The 7,451-nt window shown below is 44.0% G+C and overlaps 1 protein-coding gene across 4 annotated transcripts in view; it reads right to left on the bottom strand.

The window, feature by feature from the left end:
* Positions 1-6,668, bottom strand: part of rhbdf1a (rhomboid 5 homolog 1a (Drosophila)) — a 26,775-nt gene extending 20,107 nt beyond the window's left edge. For 2 of the 4 annotated variants that reach the window (XM_023279605.3, XM_023279606.3), the window contains exon 1: positions 6,266-6,668. The gene's annotated coding sequence lies outside the window, so the exon portion shown is untranslated. The remainder of the gene's footprint in view (positions 1-6,265) is intronic. The other 2 variants (XM_023279607.3, XM_023279604.3) reach the window with 1 other exon arrangement.
* Between the last annotated feature and the right edge of the window lie 783 nt (positions 6,669-7,451).

Raw genomic sequence — 7,451 nt, forward strand, 5'->3', positions numbered from 1 at the left:
TTTGAATCTTTCATCTTTAACATGGGAAAATATGCAATCAAAGACAAGCAGAGGAGGCAGAGAGCAATTAATAGAATGAGTCTGACAATCTGGTTGGGAATGAAAGGCAAAATGATATGACCAAGCAGTGATAAGAGCTTATTCACAGCTACAGTATGTGCTCTGGTTCCCAGTGCTGCATGTGGTCACACATTCCAAATGCAACATGCTTAAACTATTGTGTGAATAAAGAACAGAATTAACTGTACAAACGGCGTGCTTCTGATGCAGCTGCATCAGTCACTGTGGTGGGATGCAAATGTGGGTCACAAGACATTTTGGCAGTGAACAGCAGAGATTAGAAAGCAATGATTCAGAAAAATGTGAGGTGAAATTTGGGTCTCTGTGTCAAAAAAAGTGACAATCATTTGGTGATGGCATTTCTATGACTGTTACTCAAGGACAGCTTTTGAATAAAGAAGCATTTCAGATAGTACAGAATGTTCCCAGATGTGTTACTGCTGAATAACACTGAATCCACAGCATCTCCATTATACACAGGGATTCACAGCAACAGAATATAGAGATTTTTACGTGACAACTGCAGACTTTAGGAAGTAATGACTGAATTTCACTTCTCTCGATGCAAATCCGATTCCTTCTGTGCATTTTCTGCCAAAATGCCATCAGCGTGAAGAGAACACACATGACAACAGACTGTGTAGACAACTGGATTCATATCATTATTATTTTCAGAGCACACAAAAGTCTGAAGTAAGAGTCTGCCACGGAACAGATAATCTCTGCCCAGTGATCAAAGTAAATAAAAACCTCATCTCCAAGATTTTCAATTCAGCCATCCAAAGCCACATTCTACTCCAGAGATGCGGATTCCAAGCACTAATTATCTACACTGATATAGGTTGCTTTAAAGAGGAGTGGATGGGGGGGGGGGGGGGGGACACGACACCCAGAGGTGAAGCTACAATCTCTGAGCTGGGACCATGTTAAACATGAGGATGAAGGGAGAGGAAGGAGGAAGAATGAAGCCATGCAGCTGGGCCAGCAGATCTGTGGAAAAGTCCCGACAAAAGCACAGGAAAACTGGGAAGGCTGGGGCAGGTCCTCTGGGATGGTCACAGGCCCAGTGAGGGGAAGGCCTCCTCGCTCTTGATGTAACTGAAGAAAACACACAGACTCTTTGTCTATGGAAATAAAGTCAGTTTCCCTCCCCCCCCCCAGGTCACAGAGCACACATGTAGGAACGCCTCCATTCCCTGTTTGCGGTTTGACAGCCTTGATAAATAAATGCCATGCAGTAGCGTCAAATCATTCTGATATTGGTGCGGAGACCGGACGTCAGATTCAAACGAGATGAGAGTTGTCAAACTAAAGAAATAAGTTGTTGCTGGAAATGCAAACTGGGACAGGCTCCAGGAATAAATTACTTTGGATTTACATTACTGCTAATGTTTGTTTTTGCCTCTCTCTGAGCGAATATGTTTCACCACATATTAGGCTTCCAGCATAATGCCTTCACTATAACTGGGCGTGATCGACTGGGCACAATAATGAGAGGCTTTACATCATTTTCCCTGGCACCCACATTTACAAGCTCTGCTGGCAAATGGAAGGAAAAGCAGCCGCCGGTGTGAAGAGAAGCAGAGGAAGTAGAAAATGCAAGTTGAGAGTTACACGATCAGGTAGTTGCCTGGATTGGCACCACATCACTGAATATTACAAGCATTCAAACCATTTAACTACAATCTATTTGTAACAAAACATCTACAATTCAATATTTAAAAAGACGCACAACTGGCACATTTTGATGACTCCTCGGTGCTGGCATTTCAACACATAAACGGTTCCCTCAGTGCAAAGAAAAGCACATTCACACTGACTAAGATCCACCTCTTCCGAAAAAAAAAGCCAGTAAAAGACAAGTTACAGGAGTCCAAAACACACCCTCATTTCTGGGAAAGCTGCTGGGAGTGAGTTTGGAGCATGGTATGCGATTGTTGGTGGGACTGTTGAAGCTGTCCAGATATAACTGTGTGTGCTTCCATTCAGGGAGTAGTCAACTTGAGTTTAGCAATCTGGTACACAATGTGGATTCACAGCCTCTGGGTATGACGACTGACTGTGCCAAAGATAGAGGGACGAGAGTGGAGCAGGGTGGTGGGGGGGAGGTAGGCTACCCTATTTAAAACGGTACTCTCATCGCCGCCGTAACAGTGCTGGGATACTATATCAGTCAGGGTGTTCCTTGAGCTGGCCCGACAATGGGCTGAGGAAAAGTAAACAGACACTATACAGCCACATGGAGCAGTAACAACTAAAAAAAGCATCAAATGCTCTGGATGAACTAAAATCTACATTCTGGTTTGTCTGGCTTGGTGCTCTTTTAGTCATTGCAAATGCTGGTCTCCAATAATTAGCTTAAGTGGCACTATAGTGACAATAATTAATGTGCAAAGACAGGAAACTGCACTGGTTTTTCTCAAGTTGACTATCAAAAGTTGCACGGCTATAATTCGAACCTGAGCTTTGCAACTTCCAAAAGGGGTTTCACCCAGGTAAAGAACTGCAATTGCTACATACCTGGCAAATATTTCTGTCTGGAGACATCAGGTAACAACATTTATTGGGTTATTTGCTGACACACCCTCTGAGAGCTCTTCACGCTCAGAGCGGAAGATCAAGGGTCAAAGGAGCCATCGCTACTTGTCGAGAAGCCTTCTGGGAAAAAACGCACGGCGTTCCCACAGACCTGTAAATGAGCTTTGCCCTGAGGTTAACCAGCCTCAGACACCATGTCAGTGGGAACACAAGCAATGAGACCCAAAAAACACCCTGCAACTGCCAATCCCAAATTACATGTTTTCATCTCTGCTGCAGCCTAATGCTGGCTTCAACCAAATAGCTGTGAAAACAATTCACAGCATCTTTAGGGTTTTTCTTCTCCAAACCTGTGCATCAAAAGGCTTCTAGTAAATTCTTCACGTATGGCTGTCTGGCTCATGACAGATGAGGTGCTGACTGAGAGAGGGGCAGGCTGGCACGCTGGCAGATGGAGGCCTTGGAGGCTTAGAGGTAAACCTGAAATAGCCCTGCTGCTGCATTACAGCATTACATCACAGCTGAATTCATCGTCATGGCTGCCGCTGCATCATGCAGCCGCCAAGGTGTCATGGGACAATTGGATGCAGCGGCAGTGAGTCACACAATCAAGTCTGTCAACAGGGGAAGCACTCATTTGATACCCCACATACTGTATATTCAGGCAAACAAGCAGCAATAAGATGCACAAGCGCCACACTTTCTGTATACTCAGAATTCATGCATCACAACCAATAAACGTTGTGCTATTTTGTTTATTCCTCTGACAACAATCCAGGATGTATCTGCTTACATTCCATGCTGCATATGCACAGCACCAGAGTGCCCGTGTATCAGCTTTTTCCATAAATACCACCATTATTTGACATGCAAGAAAAATCACAGTTCTTACTTGACAACTTAGTCAAAACCCGTAACCACATCAAAGTGTAGAAGGTACGAGCCGAGCGAGCGCCGGTGAAGACGAGATCAAACACTGCCTGTGGGCTCTCTCCCCATCAAACACACCTGACATGCTTTTAAGCTAATGTCTGTTTGAGCTGGGTTGTAGGAACAGTTGTAACCAATATATTTGGCAGGAATGCATGTGTATTGTTTTGTAAAGCAGCAGAACGAGTTGGTTAACATGTTTGACCCCTCCAGGTGCTGCTGCCATGCCCCACATTCACCGATCAGGCCGGGAGACAAGTCTTTACTGTGGCAGTTTTCCCACAAAGCAGGTGCAGGATTAGGTGACAGCAACATGGGTGTGAGAGAAATGTGTAATTCAGCTCCTGGAATTCATTCATCTTTTGCAAACACTTTCAAACTCACAGGGTGAAGGCCTATCGTTATAATTGTTTGAATTTTGGCACAAAATGTAATGATAATGATCTGTAATGATAGCCTGGGAGTACACATGGAGCAGCTGTCATGTGTTTTAAACAAGTGTTTGATATATTCTCATTACTAAAAATCATGGGACAGTTGGAATAAGCAGCTACACTAGACAATTGTATTAGAAAATCAGCATCTTATCTTTTATGGTTTATGTGAAGCATTTTATCCTAAAATCAACACAGTGTGCAACACTCCATTAACAAATCACATCCATTATGCATAATAATGGTAATTAGAGATAGCGAAAGATGTATTGATACATCAGAGTAGTCACAGTGTTCTTGAATAACATGGTTCTACCTGGTCAGGATTAACTGTAACCGACAAGGCGGCCTGGAAAACAAGATTCTCAAGTGAACAAGTTTCGTGATCCAGATGTGTTTGTTGGTGAAACAGCCTGAGGTTAGTTAGAGAAGCATGTGTTCTGCACACACTAGATGTCTTCAGCCAAGTGACGCTCGAGGAGAGAGTTCCGTCCAGACAGACTGAGGAAAACGAACAGCAATCACATAGTGTACACCCAGTTTCGGGAACAGGCAGATTTCAGATTTTCTTTCAGGAGCTGCTTTGTAGAAGACTGCAACATCTCATCAGCAGAGCAGTAAATCTACAAAGAGAGCCCAGTGTGAGCTAAGTAACTGCATCCTGCCTGTAGATAAATCATCTTGAAGTGATTACAGGCCACACATGAAAACCATCACGGTGGTGCTATTGCCTTGTGCCGCATGCTTTGGGAATGGATGGAATGAAGATATCTGGTGGGAAAAAATGGCACAGAATGGAGCTTGATAACGCGGCCACTGAGCGTGAAACCCTGCCCATGAAGCAGTCGTACAGGACTGTGCACTTGGCCAGACTGACCGACAGACAGACAGACAGACAGACAGACAGATACCGCGCCGTGAGTCATGCAGGCATGACTACAGTGTGGCCCCCTCTGAAAAACTCACATACCAGCCAGTCACCAAAGGCCGGCCGGGATGGAGCTGCTCCCATCTCCCTCCAAGTATCACACAAACATCCAGACACATATTGGGAATATTCTCTCTGGGGTCCAGTTGGAGCTGATACAGAGGACCTGCATGACTGCCACCATCACACATTAGGGGCTTACTTTATCGGTGAGATTACATCACCCCCAGCTATGATCTCCCCCCCGCTCCATGTGATAAGGTTTCAGGAACACTGGGCACACAAACCAGGCCATGTGCTCCTATGTCCCGTCTGCCAAAATAACTCAGCAGTTTCTAATACAGTACGTCTACAGTTTCACTTCAGTCTGCCCAGGTATTGTAGGACAGTGGTGTGTGTAACCTTTCCGATGTCAACAAGATTACAGTCTGTGAATGTGCGTGCTGCTGTCCTGGAGTTCCGATGAGTCAAACCTATGCCCTTTTCAATGTGTGTGATTTTGTGGAATTTGTGCCCTTTTTGTGACTTTCTGCCAATGAGTCACAAAAGCCACAATTCAAAATGAAACAAGCCAACACTCCCAGGTTCAAAGAGAACACTGACGTGATGTGACAGGAACAAGGCCGCCTGCTTCACGCCCCTCATGAATTCTGCATGTAACCATCTGAGCAAAAAGAAATGTGTGACGGCCATAAGTTGATTCACCAAAAGTCAGCCTTTAAAGATGCTGATGGTGGCAAGAAGAGGAGGAGGAAGAAAAGGAGTGGGAGGGAGAATGACAAGGAGGAGTGAGGTCATAGTGTGACTTTACGTGTGATGTGTTGCATGAATAATCAACAGTACAGTCATTTAGGCTCATTTCTTACAAATAAGGATGAGAGTGGAGCTTTATTTGCTCCAATCAGCCTGCAGGTATGTTAAATAATTCTGCCCTGATCTTCAAATTAAAAGTTCAACTTGAGTAAGAAAAAAAAAGTAATTTAGCCTCTCATCCTTTTTAGACATGAAGCTCATTTCACACCCCATTAATTCCATTCCAACATCACTTGAATGTCGTGGGAATTTCACACTTTTAAACAGGTGACTGGGGCCTAAAGGCGCAGTTTTACTACGTGGGTACTTTAAATAGCCCACTTTCACTATGAAAAAGTCCACAACACAAATGGCCCGGCAGCCCTGGAACCCCTAATGATGTTTATGTTTATATCACCCAGGACCCAGAGGATTCTCGGGTCGAGTAAACTGAGCAGTAATTCAATCGACTAGAATAAGCTGGTTTCCTCCTCGATCACGACGCGTAAAAGCGCTTCCTCCGCCTGCTGCCTTCCGTATGGACGACCACAGGAGACAGTCACGATATAATGACACAACTTACCCTTCTAACAACCAGCTCAGTTGATCTCCAGCACCAGATAGGAGGGAAAAAAATCCAGATTTTTTTTCTCCACAGGCAGCAGAGAAGTGATTTGTCACATCATCCTTAAACAGCAGCGCAGCAACAAACGCGCGTCTTTTTTTCCCTCTTCTCCAACGCCGCAGATGTTTTTTAAGCCAATCCCGGTGCCGTAGTATTCAATCCGGTCACTCCTGATCACAACAGCTGTTCAGGCAGTCCGACGGGATGTAGCCGAAATGTGGCCGCCGTCCGGGTTCTCTGCTTCCCACCTACGGACAGAGCATTCCCGCACTGCTCCATGGATCGAGCCGGGGTAAGTTTTCTTCTGCCGGTTGTAGCCTAATTCAGCTTGGCCCGAGAGTCAGCCCCGCCCTGGACTGAAGACGGTCTGTGGAGAAGGCGAGCCCGTCAAGATCTCCAACCAATCGGTGCGTACACGGGGAGGCGCTGCTTCTCCCGGTAACCGGCGGTGACTAAGCGATATCCGGAGCCGGTGAGGGATCCATGGACCCAAACCCCTCTCCATCTGCTGTGATCCACTCCAACACTGAACCAAAGCACTCCCTCAGTGACCCCTTTCATGACATGATTCATTTCTGTACTCTATTTCTCAATACTACTAAGAATAATTGACCTGATTTCATATTAACCACAGAAAATTCACATAAACATGTAATCATGTAATACAAAACAGCAGTAGGCTAGTGTAAGATTCAACAGCTGTGAAAATAACAGCAGATATCTGTAAATTAATGACATTTTAGTGGATTTAAATGCAGTAAACTGTAATTTTAATAGTGTAATAAAGGTGACCTACAATATAGATAACAAAATATAAAGTCAGGATGTCCTTGACATTAGATATGAACTGTAATTTTACAAAACTGTAAAATTACAGTTAAGAAATCTTGTTTACACATGTAAAAGAACAAATTAGAATTTGTAAAAATATAGATTTTGATGTGGATATTATGAACCAAAGCACTCTCTCAGTGGCCCCTTTAATGACATGATTCATTCCTGTACTCTATTTCTCAATATTTCTAAGAATAATTGACCTGATTTCATATTAACCACAGAAAAAATACAAATAAACATAATCATATAATAAAATCGTATAGAATTGTAAGATTCAACAGCTGTGAAAATAACAGCAAATATCTGT

This window comes from Amphiprion ocellaris, chromosome 19 (assembly GCF_022539595.1).
Source record: "Amphiprion ocellaris isolate individual 3 ecotype Okinawa chromosome 19, ASM2253959v1, whole genome shotgun sequence".
NCBI lineage: Eukaryota > Metazoa > Chordata > Actinopteri > Pomacentridae > Amphiprion > Amphiprion ocellaris.